The 14448-nt window shown below is 35.6% G+C and overlaps 1 protein-coding gene across 2 annotated transcripts in view; it reads left to right on the forward strand.

Moving 5' to 3' along the window:
- The window catches only part of CA8 (carbonic anhydrase 8), a 94401-nt gene extending 80354 nt beyond the window's left edge, over window positions 1–14047 (forward strand). For both annotated transcript variants that reach the window (XM_082601632.1, XM_082601633.1), the window contains one exon: window positions 9328–14047. The gene's annotated coding sequence lies outside the window, so the exon portion shown is untranslated. The remainder of the gene's footprint in view (window positions 1–9327) is intronic.
- The last annotated feature ends 401 nt before the right edge of the window (window positions 14048–14448 follow it).

Consider the following 14448-nt stretch of genomic DNA (forward strand, 5'->3'; position numbering starts at 1 on the left):
ATTTTTTTAGATTCTACATATAAGTGATATCATATGATATTTGTCTTTCTCTTTCTGACTTACTTTACTTAGTATGATAATCTCTAGGTCCATCCATATTGCTGCAAATGGCATTATTTCCTCCCTTTTTATGGCTGAGTAATATTCCATTGTATACATAGACCACATTTTCTTTATGCATTCCTCTGTTGATGGACATTTAGGTTGCTTCCATGTCTTGGCTGTTGTAAAGAGTGCTGCAAAGAACATTGGGGTGCATGTATCTTTTCGAATTATAGTTTTCTCTGGATATATGCCCAGGAGTGGGATCCCTGAATCATATGGTAACTCTATTTTTATTCTTTTAAGGAACCTCCATACTGTTGTCCATAGTGGCTGTAACAATTTACATTCCCACCAACAGCGTAGGAGGGTTCCTTTTTCTCCACACCCTCTCCAGCATTTGTTATTTGTAGACTTTTTGATGATGGCCATTTTGACTGGTGTGATACTTCAGTTTTAATTAAACAAACATGCCAGTGAAAACTTGTTTTGGTAGCATACAAAGTTAAAATAGACTAGACAATGCCCAATATCTTGGACAGAATCTGAAATATTTGTTGGATAATATGGAGGTTTCTCCAATCAAGAAATTTGCCACTATGTAACACCATTCTCAAAGTAAATTAATTGTTAAAACAATAAAACCACATTGGTTTTGGATGGGTCTATTTTCTATCACAGTACTTCTTTAAATGCCTGCAAAATTTCTGAATTCTTATACTTTATATATAAAGGTCTTTAGGGCTTGTCTGCAGAAAATATTTTCAGATGCATCTTAGAAGCATGGAGTCGAACTGGATCTCAAAAAGTTATTTAATCTAGTTTTCTGCCTGAAAAGGTCTTCAGCTAAATTATTATAGATGATTAGTCCCCACATCTAGAAACAAACAAGCAAACAAACCTTCATTGTATGAGATACCGACTTCAGAGGTTCTTCTACTCCTGCATAATGCAAAAGGGGGAAAAAAAAAAGAACCTCATGAAATACTCTCCTGGTAAAGTATGAACTGAATTGGAACACCATTTTGATAGTAATATTTTTTATGGTTTGCCATAAATGAATATTTTTGATGAATGTAACCAGTTATATTCCAAGTATTCCAAGATTTATGTTTTTCTTGTGTTTGCAGCATGTGAGGGTTCCTATAACCTTTACAGTGCAGAGAAACTCATGTAATTTTTCACAAATATGAGTGTTCATTCTGATTTTAGTATGAGTACAACCAGTGGTTCTCTAATGATACCATTTCTTTCAAGAATGATTATATTTAGTGGGTCCCAGCAATTAAATCACTATAATGAGAAATAAAAGATTGTAAATAAGAATAACAATGTTATTAATCATCTAAATTAGTCACTTATGGCACATTCCTGGACCTGAAATATTTCCATAGGAAATAATACTAAAATCCACATTTACTTATAATTAGACATAATACAAACCTTCTCTCATTATAATAGTTGCCCAAATCCCACTTCAACTTAATTTCATTGACTTTGATTTCTGGACTGAAAGCATTAAGCTTGAACCTAGTGAAAAATGTATAATATGTGCATTCAATTAAGAAGTAATTAGATATTCAATCACCCTTACAGCACCCTAGGGATTAGGGAAGGAGGAAGAAAAATGTGACGTGCTGTAGTGTATAACACAGTTTTGTTAATTCGTGTAGTGCTAATTGAGATTGAGAAAGTGTCAGAATAGTATAACATAGGTTTGCTTGTGAAGAACTTTAAGAGCTAAGTTTAGTGGTTTATGATACTTTGATACAGAGTTGTACAGAATATACCAAACAATCTGATGTGTCCTTGAGTTTCAGTTAAAGTTTACACATTCATTCTAAGTGACACATACTAGTGAGTGATGAAGGGGAAACAACAGCTGCTTTTTTATGTTTCCGACCCTCTGCTATATTTTATCTCATTTAATCCTCACAACGATCTTGTGAGGCATGTGCTTTTATTTCCATTTTAGAGATGGAGACCCTGAGGCTGAGAGGGGCTGAGTAACTTGCTCAGGGTCACAGCCAGTACAGGGCAAAGCCAGGGTTCACACCCAGGTAGGTTTCACTGCAAACCCTGAGCTCTTTTCACTATGCCTTTCAAATAACAAAGGGCAGGTAATTATGAAGTCCTTGTATATCTTTGCCTCCTTATCTCTTTAGATAAGTTCCTGGGAATGAGATTTCTAGGGAAAAAGGACGCCCGTGTTTTCATTTTTGGTATCACATTGCTAATAGTCTCCCTAAGGGTTAACGCTAATCTATGCTTGCACCATGGATTGAAGGTGCTTTTGCCCTTTTTAAAATCAATCACTCTATATGCTTTCCACCTCTTTCTCATCTCCTTTTTACTCCTCACTTTCTCGAAATGTGTTCATCTCCGTTTGCCTATTGAAATTTCTGTGGCAAGAGTAACCCCTTGGATTTTTCTGAATATGATACATATTCATGGCGGAAAATTCAAACAGTACAGAACAAAATGAAGCAACGAGGATCTCTCAGACACTCCTCTCGGTGACAGTCACCATGAGCACTGGGGTGAACGTGGAAGTCCCCCCATAGCTCAGTGGGGGATGGCTTAAGTTCCATTCTGACTCCACTGGTAGTTAGTTGTGTGACCTTGACCAAGTTCCTAATATCTCTAAGTCTCTTTTTTCATCACTTAAAAGAAGGCCATAGTAGTACCTACCTCACAGGGTGGTTGTGAAGATACAGTGAAGTAATACAATTAAAGTGCTTACCATGTTTTTGGTCCACAGTGTTAAGTATTTAATAAATGTTACCTTTATCATTATTTTTGTTCTTTTGATCTCTCTTTTTGCATATCTCTCATAAGCACATCTAGACATATAATGTTCCTCATGGGATTATATTATGCATGATATTTTTCTATCTGCTTGTTTGATATATCTTTTCACATCATTCAATAGATACATGTGTACATTTTAATGATTGTACATAAGTTGTCTTTAATTATGTACCAAACTTTATCGAGTGTTCCTCTATTGTACATTTTAGGTCATTTTCAGACTTTGCTATAATCAACAGTACTGTGGTTAACATATGCATTTATTTCCTTAAAAACTTCTTAGTAGTGAGATTACTGGGTCAGAGAGTTTTAATTGTAATACTGTATATGTGCAAATTGCTCTAAGAGTTGTATCCCTTTATGTTTCCACTGACCATGTGTCCAACTACACATTTTTCTTCACCTTCACTGACATTAAGTATTTTCAAATTTCTTATCCTTGCCAATCTGATTAAAAATGATTCTGTTACATTATATTAAGTCTTTCTTTGAATACTCGGTTTTATCCTTGAATTTCCTGTTCTGTTCCATTAATCTATCTGTTCATGAGCACCAACCATTGTGTTTGTGACATTGGTATATATTTCAGTGTTTGGTAGGACAAGATCCTTTACTAATCTCTTCTGCAGAATTTTCTTATTTCCATGTGTTCAGTTCTTCCAGATAAGCGATAGGATCATTTTACCAGAAGGATTGAAGTAAAGAACAAAAGAGAGGGTGAGAAAAAGAGAATGAAAGAAAGAGAAAAAGGAAGAAAAAGAATCTTGCTAGAATTTTTGATTTGGATTGCATTGAGTACTTAGAGTAATTTAAGGAGAATTGATATCTTTACAATGTTGAATCTTTCTATCAAGGAAGAATGCATAGGTCTATGCTTATTAAAGTTTTTTTAAAATTTTCTTTAGATGTTGTATAGTTTTCTCCTCTGACTGAATTTGCTACAGGATGTGCATTTGGACTCTGGAGTCAGCCTGGGGTGTGGCTTGATTAGGAATGTAGCACTTTCACCTCCTGCTCCATGGTTTGGGCAAATTTTTGATATTCTTTCAGCCTCAGTTTCCTCATCTGTGAAATAGGAATACTAAGAGTCATACCTCCTAGAGGTGTTGTGAGCATTAAACAAAATATGGTAAAGTGCATAGCATGGTGCTTAGCAGGGGGCTAGCATTCAATAAATGTGAGCATTACTATTATTATTGTTTTTGTATTCATTATCAATTTTGATTAGTGTCATTTTTCACTACATTTTTATATTGGTTAATATTTATTCACTGAAAAAATAATTGCTTGGCTTTGTCCTTGGCTTTCTTATTGACCTTTCATATAGTTTCCAATGACATTTTAGTTGATTGTTTGTATTTTCTAAATAGACCCTGGTCATATCTGTAAATAATGACAATTTCATCTTCTCCTTTCTAATTTTACTAGTTCTTATTTTATTGCACCCTCTAGAACTCCCAGAATAATGTTAAATAATTAACAGTGATACCTGGTTTCCCTTTCTTATTTCGGATATGCCTGGATTTCTATTTCCAAATCCTGTGTTATCTTTCCCACCCTGTGTCCTTTAAATTTTCAAAAGCAGTTGACACTCTTGACCTTCTCCTTTCTCTTTCTCCTTTTTCTGTTTATTTTCCTTCCTCCTGACCTGATACTGGTATTAGTGGGTGTGTTGAAAAAGAAGGTTCCTATCTTGCCCTTGCTTGTAATGGAAGGACATTTATTTTTAACCTTCTGTTCAGTGTATGGCAGTATTCTAGGGACTGTGTACAAATATACACATTATCAGCATAGACTCCCCTGAGGAGCTTATAGCCTGGTGTTGGGAGCGAATCAGGTAACCCAGCTAACTCCAAATCCAAGCAGCATGAGAAAAAACTGCCCCGAGAGCATTCGAAAAGGGTTCTCACGTCTAGCATCTTGCTATTTCTTAAAAGACTCTTCTTCTGGAGATTTTACACTGAATTATCTTACTTAAAGAGGGATGTGGCAGTGGGTTATCAATTAGCTGAGCCAAAGTTACTGGAACTGAGGTCAGCCCTGTGACCTGCAGCAGCCTTTGTGAAGGACACGTGGGCACATGTGCTTTTTTTTAATTTTTGATAGCTTTGTAGGAAATTCTCCAATGGTGATTTGATTTGTGCTCATCCCCAGGGGTCTCTTCACAGAAGATCATTTAAGGTTCAGAAATAGTCACATGAAAGATGGCATCTGTTATAATTATATTGAAATAGCTTTTGATTTAGAAGACTTCTTAGGATTATGGCCTTACTTCAAGGTCTCATTATGAACAATGATCACTGGATAATAGAACATTTCCTTTTATAGTTAAGCTTTCTTATTATTTATATATAGATAAATGGGTATTTGGGAGGAGGTCCCAAAGGGGAGAAAGTCAGCCTGATTACCTTTGTGTATTCTGAGTGTCATTTCTTTATCCAAATAATAGGAAATCTGGAGAGAGAGCAGAGAAATTTTAGGAGAGGACCAGCAACAAAATCATTCAAAACACTTTTTCAGAACTCAGGGACATAAATCTACAAATTGAAAAGACCCACTGAATTTCCAGGGCAGTAGATCAAAATGCATCCACACCACTATCATCGTGAAGTTTCTGAACATGGAGGGAGAAGTTACAGGGAGGAAAAAACAAGTCAGACTCAAAGAACCTGGAGTTTAAATATCAGTCTTCTCAACAGCAATACTGGAAGCTAAAAACCAGGGAAGAATGACCTTCAGAATTCTGAGAGAAAGTTGCAGCCCACCTACAATTGCTCACCCAAACTTTCAATAGTCATGTTCAGATATCAAGGTCATTAAAAATTTATTTCCCAGGAAGCTACTGGAAGATGTGCTTCACCAAAATGGCATAAACCAAGAAAACAGATGTGGGATCCAGGAAACAGGAGAGCTGACAAAGGAGAAAGACAAAGGAGATTCCCAGAATGATGGTGAAGTGAGGTAGCCAGCATAGAGGGTGTGAGTCCAGATGTGAGCAGTTGAGAAAGTTCTAGAAGAGCTTCAGGAAGACGAAGTTGATAGACTACATGATGTGCCTTAACTTCTTGAGAGAAGAGTCAGACAACTGTAGGTAGTTTTGGATTGAGGATGTAGGTGGAAAAAACTCAAGATAATGATTCACTCCAGAGAAAACAAGTTGTGCAAGAAAGGAAAATTAATGATATATTAATACATGTAGTTCAGTTCTGAATAATATTTACATCATCACAATGATAGAAATAAAATATTGATCCAACCCAAATTATTATATAACTGTATTGGGAGGGTGGAGTGAAGGGAAGGGTTTACAGTGTGTGAGTGTGTGTGTGTGTGTGTGTGTGTGTGTGTGTGTGTAGAGAGGTAGGGGCTGATAGGAGGAAAGAGGGTCAAATGATATTCTCCGCAGGGAAAGTTGACAGACAGTGCTAAAGCAGAAAACTGAAAAGGAGTAATGCAGTCATATCGATTAGCTCTACAATATTAATAAAATAATCAGCTCAAAGAGTTGAGGAGGAGCAAAGTGGTGGCATATGGGACAGGAAACTGATAGTTTTCGTAACACACCCTTTAGAACTACTTAACTTTTTCAACTATGTGCATGTATAATATTGATACAAATAAAAACGTTAATAAAAATGTTAAAAATCTAACTTTTTATACAAGTAAAAATGTTAAATAAAAACGTTAAATAAATGACAGGAGCAATTGCTACTGTCATTTTGTTCTACTTTTTAATGTATGTACGCACACATGCCTGGACACACACGCACATACCCAGACATACATACGTGCATTTTCTTGGAGTGTTTGCTTTGAGCCAGATGTTGTGTTGGGCCTTGGGAACACAGTGCAGATGAGATCAAGTATGATTCCATCCCATGAAAAATTTCTCTGAAATGCTGAAAAGTAAATGTCAAACACATGCTATAGAAAATAATAGGCCATACCGTAGTTCAGTTTTCATTTAGTGAGATGTCTGTAAAATCAACGAAATAGTCACCAGTCACTCAGTTATGTGCTCAGGAGGCACTGTTGTCACATTATATCTGTTGTCGTATTCCATTCTCACACAAACCCTACAAAGTAGGTATTGCTATCTGGGGCTCAGAAGGGGCAAGTAGATTGCCTAAAATCTTCCAGACAGTTGGTGGCAGAGCTGGGATTTGAACTTGAGTCTTTCCGATTCCACATCCACACCCCAGAGTGTGATCAATTGAACTCAGGGACATAAATTTTTTTGGTAATTTTTCCAGCTAATCTGGTATCATGCAGTGAATGAGATCAAGCATCCATCTCTGGGGGGAAGCTAATAGATCATCCTCAGAGTGCCTTGGCTTTGGGAGGTGACATTTTCTTTGTTTGAACAATGTAAAGGAGAAAAATTCAATAAGCATAGGGCATTAACTTTAGTTTTCCTGTGAGGGAGATTTTAACACAGTGAGCACCTAAATTCACCAGCAGAGTCCACACTCAGATGAATTAGAATTCATTCTACATTTATTGAGAATCCTGTAAATCAAGCCATTAGAGCTTTAAAATGAACAAGACACCTACCTGAGAGCTTGTGCACCTGTTGCACTCTGGTTGTATGTTCAATGCTAAAATGCTTTGGGTAAGACCTGACCTCATGCTTTGGGTAATACCACCTCATTAGAGTGACTGCATATTTACTTACCTGTCTTTTGTCTAATTGACGTTTTAGACCATGGTAGCTTAATTTTTAGAGTAGTTGGGTAAAGCGTAATTGAATTACTTTCATAAATTTGGCATCTCTGCCTCTAGACCAACCTTTCCCAAATGTGTTCTGCAGAGCATTTGGTCCATCAAGATGTTTGTTAAATCAAGACGTGACTGTCCCATACATTTGGAGAATCCTGAATATAATATTTTTCTTTTGCAGATTTACAGTGCACATTAGCATATTAGAGACTGACATGGTTTTGTTTGAAAGAATCATATTTTACTCTATGTAATCAGAGTTTTCACAGTATTTTTTGAATACAGATTCACTTTTTCCACCCAACTTCTAGAGTTATGTGGAACACATCTTAGGAAATGGGGGACTCCAGTTATTTTCCTTTTGCAAAAAATTCATCCATGCTGACTTTTAGGCTCCTTTTAAAAAGCTCTAAAGTGCTGAGGCTTTACAATTTGGATCATCAGTCTGTTTTATGTCGGTCACTTTGATTTATAAATGTGTTGGGTTATAGTTGTCAAATGTATACACAAACAATGTCCTACTTTACCTTTGAAATCACTTCTGTGAGGCATAATCTTAAAGATTTGGTCATGACTCACTATCTTATTTGAAATTTTAGTTTGGGAATATATACCCCAGCATTATTAATGTTTTCTAATAAATTGTTCCAGAAATTATATGTATGTGAACATATGCATACATGTGTGGACATGTATATGTACATATGTACAAGCATATCCACCCACACACCATGTATGAACAATTTTAAAGTATTCCATTGTATCATAATTTATTTTTTATTTTTTTTCACATCTTTATTGGAGTATAAATGCTTTACAGTGTTGTGTTCATTTCTACTGTACAACAGAATCAGCTATATGTACATATATATCCCTGCATCCCCTCCCTTTTGAGCCTCCCTCCCTATCCCATCCCTCTAGGTCGTCACAAAGCACTGAGCTGATCTCACTGTGCTATGTATCATAATTTATTAAGGAAGGAAATTATTTAGCTTTTTCTAGTTTTTTTTGCTTCAGTGAATATCCTTATACATAAAATCTTTGTATGATTAGGTGGTTATATCTCTATGATAAGTTTCAAGAAGTAGAATTCTGGGTGAAAAGTATATGCACTCTAAATTTTAATAGATATTTGTTGTCCAAAAGGTTGGACTTGTTTATTTTTAGCAACTGTATTAAAGTGTGTTCCCCCAGTCCCATCTCTGGCAACACGAGTAGATGTACTGAACTGAAATCTTAGCTGATGTTGTTTTCTAAATGGGAAGACTATTAGTTCTCTCAAAATGTACGTTTCATGTGTTGTTCTATATTATTTCCTGATTTATTTAATAGAAATGTCACATTATTTGGGGACTAGGAAACAGTGGTCTTTGTGCTCAAACAGTTACCATCTGCAGTTATTACACAGGAAATTAATGGCAATAACTAAAAGCTTTAGTTTTATTTATTATTATGCATGACGTGTAAATTTTTTGTTTAGAAAACAGTTCAAGCGTTCGTTTATTTATTTTGGTTGAAAATACATGTCTCTATGAAATTTTGCATTAATAGATTCAGCCAGAGAAATAAAATTATGGTAGACTTTGTGGAAAAATTGCAGAGATAACAAACTTGAGCACGAAGATATTTTTGAAATTTCCACATTTTCTTATGAAACTTCTCGTTTTTGCTGTCTCGTTGGACTGTAGAAAGACTTTCCAGTCTGCCTTGGAGGAATGTCAGTAACATAATCGATTCCTTCTTTTTGCCTTAAAGGAGGAAGACAATGGTCCTATAGTGCCCATGGGTGAGAAACGGAAACTTTGAGCTGCAGCTTCGGTTTATCCTCAAAGCCTGCATTGTCTGTCTTCATCTAATCGAGCTTTGATGGACATCTGTGACAGCTGCCTGTACACATGCTCTAAATGAAATATTAGAAATGGCTGTAAATTCAAAAGAAACCCCATATTATGTATCTGCATCACTGCTGCTAGTATTCATATTTTTGCACATACTGTTTATTGCTTATGTGTAGAAGAAATGAAACTAGTTTTCAGAGTTATTATGAATATATATCATGTATTAATACTGAGACAGGAAAAATACATTTCCAGCGTTCGCAGTCCTTCATTTCCTGTCTCGAACAGAAAATTCACTCATTCAGAAAATAACGTAATTCTTGATAATAAAATGAGAGTTTTGATCAAGAACAGCATACAGCTCCAAAATGGAATGTGAAGGATTAGTAAAAAACATATCTCATGTTACTTTGCAACCCTCATACCACGGTTAATGTCAGGGTGATTTGTTATCAAACACGATTTGGGAGTTAATGTAAGAATATAATACTCACTTTATATATTACTTTCTTAGTTAAAGGATTTAATTGAATATACGAATCTAATCATACTTATTTGACAGAAGCTGAGGTTTCTAGGAATTTGAGAAAGGTATAAGAAATAAATAGGCTAAAGAGAAAGTGGATACTTTATTTTATAGCTTTATTTTCCATGATAGAAACATAAATTTAATAGTATCCTATAATAATTTAGTGTTGTACATTTTGTAAGACTTTAAAATATTTTATTTTATAGGTTTCACTTTGGCATATTGAGATCTTTGTTTTGAAGATGAATCATATCCTTATTTTAATTAATTTTAAGTGCTCCTGGCAAATTTAAGCATATGCTTAGATGCAGTTAGATGTGATAGAATGAGATAATTTATGTAAAGCAGTAGAGTGCCTGGCACAAAGCAAGTACTTAATAAATGTTATTAGTTGTTGTTATAATTATTGTTGTAAAACTAAGGACTTCAATAACATACACTCAATTTGGAGGGATTTTGTGATGCAGAATATCTAAGTTAGAAATAGAAAATAATACAGATGGAATAATTATGTGTTGAGAGATTTTAGATGTGTTGGGTAAAGGTTGTAATAATGAAAAGCATTAAATGCAAATAAAAAAATCATACCAAGTATCCCTGAAAACAGAAGCCAAGAAGGTTCACGGTGGAGACTTTGGGCAGGGAGAGAAAGGACCAGAGCTGCCCTAGAGAGAGGAAGCGGAGGCGGATGAAGGGTCAGCATCTAACAGAGCCCTGGACCACATGAGGGCGGCATCAGGCAGAGCCTCTGAGAGGCAAAGGCAGTCCCAGGATTTTCCCTTCTTTAGTTTCTTGTATACAAAAATGAAGGAATGGCAAATCATGGCTACAAAAACTTGGCATATTTAAATACGTATCTTGTAGATACCACGTACTTGCCAGACATTGGCTGCAGGTGTGGCCTCATTTGCAGTTAACATCAAAAGACAAAATCAAAACCCTCTCGTGAGTGAGAGGCCAACAGGGCTGCTGGCACTCCTCTGGTAGACCCTGCGTTCAGGCCCTGGGGCTAAACAGTACATGGGCACCCAGTGTCACTGATCCTGATGTGGTCGGTACTGAGCAGCTGGGGACCATTCTTGGACTTAACTTTTGATGCTTCCTGCAGTCTCCAATCACTTGTCCCTGAAAAATACAAAATAAGCATAACAACAAAAACTAATTCAAATGACTTTCAGGGTAATATCTTGTTGCCCATATTTCCCCTCCAAAATATCTTTTTTAATTGAAGGAATCAAATTTATTTACTGGATATTTTCTGATTCAAAAGACTGAAATGAACTACTTGGTTCAGCTTGTGGTGTTCATTGGTGAGATTGCGTGGAAGCTTATATTCTTTAATGTGGGAAACCCCTTCATTCCACCATTAGGTACCTCAAACTCAGATTAGGAATGCTGGTTGTAGTGATGCTTTTGTGGGAATGAAGTTGAAAGAGTAATTGGTCAATAACAAAAGTGTAAATGACTGGTCAGAAATCCATCTAGTTTTGATGGTGGCATGGGAAAGAAAAGTATGGGATGGACCTGGAAATTGGGGATGAAGCCTCCCAAAGCAGAAGTGTTTGTATGGGGTAGTTAAGTAGGGAAAAGGGACAAATTTCACAGATGTTGAAATTTAATTTAGGGTGGATTTTGTTTACCTGAAAAAATGGCAAACTGAGGGTTTTCTTCTCATATGGTTTACACATACATAAGCACCTCTTATTCAAGGTAATTAATGTAGCTGATGGTATGTAATGTAATATTGATCTCAGAAAGTTTGTCAGTTCAGGTAATTTGAGTCATTTTGTTGGTCAGTCTAGCTGAAAGACTTGCTGATTTTGCTGATTCTTGATCTTTTCAAAGAACCAACATTTGATTCTATTGGTTTTCTCTACTGTGTTTTTATATAATCTTTATTATTTCCTTCCTTCTACTTGCTTTGGGTTTATTTTGTGCTTTTTCCATTAAGGTGGAAGTTTAGGGTATTGGTTTGAGATCTTTTTAATAAAGGCATTTATAGTTATAAAATTTCCTCTAAGCATTGCTTTAGCTGCACCCTATAAATTTTGTTATGTTTTCTTTCATCTCAAAGTATTTTCTAATTTGCCTTGTGATTTCTTCTTTGACCCAATGGCTCTTTAGGAGTGTGTTGCTTAATTCCTACATATTTATGAATTCCCAAATTGCTGTTATTGAGTTATAATTTTCATTGTAACACACTTTGTGTGATTTGAATTCCTTTAAACTTCCTAAGGCATGTTCTATGGCCTAGATATGGTTTACTCTGGAGAACGTCCCATGTGTATTTAAGAAGAATGTGTATTCTGCCGTTGTTGGTGTTATGTTCTATGTCTATTAGGCCTAGTTGATCTTTTGCATATTTCTGTCTATCATTGAAAACAGAATATTGAAGTCTCCAGCGATTATTGTTGAATTACCTATTTCTTCAGTTCTGTCAGGTTTTTTTTTTTTTCCATGTACCTTGGGACTCTGTTATTAGGTATATATACATTTATCATTTTTATATCTTTCTGATGGAGTTATCCTTTTATCATTATAAATTGTCTCTCTTTATCTCCAGCAACATTTTTGTTTTATAATAGACTTTCTAAGACATTAGTATAGCACTCCAGCTTTCTTATGGCTGCTGTTTGCATGATATGTGTTTTTCCATCATTTTACTTTCAACCTATTTGATCTTTAAATCTAAAGTGTGTCTCCTGTAGACAGCTTAAAGTTGGATCTTGTTTTTCCATCTAGCCTGACAATCTCTGCCTTTTGATTGGATTGTTTAACCCATTTATATTTAATGTTATTGTCGATATATTTAGGTTTATGTCTGCCATTCTACTTTTTGTTTTCTACCTGTCTCGTGTCTTTTTTTGTTTGTTTCTCTGTCCCTCCTTCATTGCTCTCTTTTGCATTAAGTGACTATTTTCCAGTGTACTATTTCTTTTTTTTTCTTTTATTATTCTCCAGTGTACTATTTCAATTGCTTTAATGATTTTTTAAAAATTTTCTTTGGAGTTTATTTTCTTAGTGGTTGCTCTAGGGCTTACCATATATTGATACATGTTAATTTATTAGAATCTTCTTCAGATTTATGTTAACATGATTACAGTTGGTGTTCTTTGTTCTTGTCAACTGCCTCTTGCCCTAGGCAAAATCTTTGAGTCACAGCTCAGGAGCTATGGGTAGGGACAGTGGTTTGCTCTTTGTGGAGTGACACTCCTGCTTTGCAGACAGGGTTCTGGGTACAGGCAGAAGCCTCTGGTTTTTGTGGCTTGCCTCTCCCAGACTGAAACTTCCACTCTATGAATAAGCCAGGGTGAAGATGATCAAGGTCCCAGTATTCTCAGCCTGCTGCACCTGGTGTAGAACCTCTGCTCTGTGAGTGGGGGCTGGGTGGAAGAAGGGAGCTTATGAGCTCTTGGAATTTAGCCTCTGTAAACCTTTTATGTATCCCTTGGTTGGGATTTGAGGGAAGAGGGAGCCCCATCTTCCTGGCCTTACCCACTTAGAATGGATAGTTAATCATGCTAAACTGGAGTGAGTGTGTTTATGGCTCAAATTCTAAATAATCTTATTGAGATTTAGGAGATTTTTCTTGAATATATTTTTTCTCCATTTGCTGTATGTCCTTGGGAAATTTTCCAGACACTTTAAATTTCTTCTTCTTCTTCTTTTTATTCTATCAGGTATGGTAGTTGCACTGGGAAGCAGGTCTGTGGAGCTTCTCACATGTCCATTCTGGGTGTAATGCTCTGTCATCTAAGATGGCACATTACTCAAAATGTCAGGCTATCAGATTCCTTTTGGAATTTTCACTTGAGTAAGCATATTTTTCAAAATTGTGTGTCAAATATCATTATTGTGATTAAGGGTAAACTCATGCTTTTGGATAACTTAAAGTTTCTTAAAATGAAAATGAAGTTGACATAACAATGATAGTAGTTAACTTATTGAGTTAATTGCTCTGAAACTTCTCCATTTTATTTTTCTATTTAATTAATTAAAAACAATTAGTGTATGCTGATTAATGATTTTCAAGTCTGACCTCTGCAAACTGAGACTCAAGATGGCATGTGTGTGAATAGACACCCAATAAACCTCATTTTCCTTAGAATCTATTCACTTCTATTAGAATATATTCATATAGCAAATATTGATATGATAAAAAGCAACCTATATTTTATTTAATACAGAATATTATTTGGGTCATAGTATAGAGTATTATGTAAAAGATGAGGCTTTATACACCGATGATGTAATGCAGTTCCTAAAGATAAGCTCACAGAAACCTTTGTTCCTTTTTTTCTATGTTCCCTTCCTTTGTTTAGAGGTATTTCTTGTGCTGCTTCTGTGTGAAGCTCTTAACTGACACTCACTCAGGTAGTGAGGTGGTGACACGTGACCCTTCAGACGAGTTTTTTTTTTTTAAGAAAGATAAAAACAACATAGAAGAAAGGCTTTTATTGGAAACTTTGTGTTGTGTCAGACTTAGATTACATTTAATAAAGTATACTA

This window comes from Mesoplodon mirus (genome assembly GCF_964341445.2).
Source record: "Mesoplodon mirus genome assembly, chromosome: 16".
Lineage (NCBI taxonomy): Eukaryota > Metazoa > Chordata > Mammalia > Artiodactyla > Ziphiidae > Mesoplodon > Mesoplodon mirus.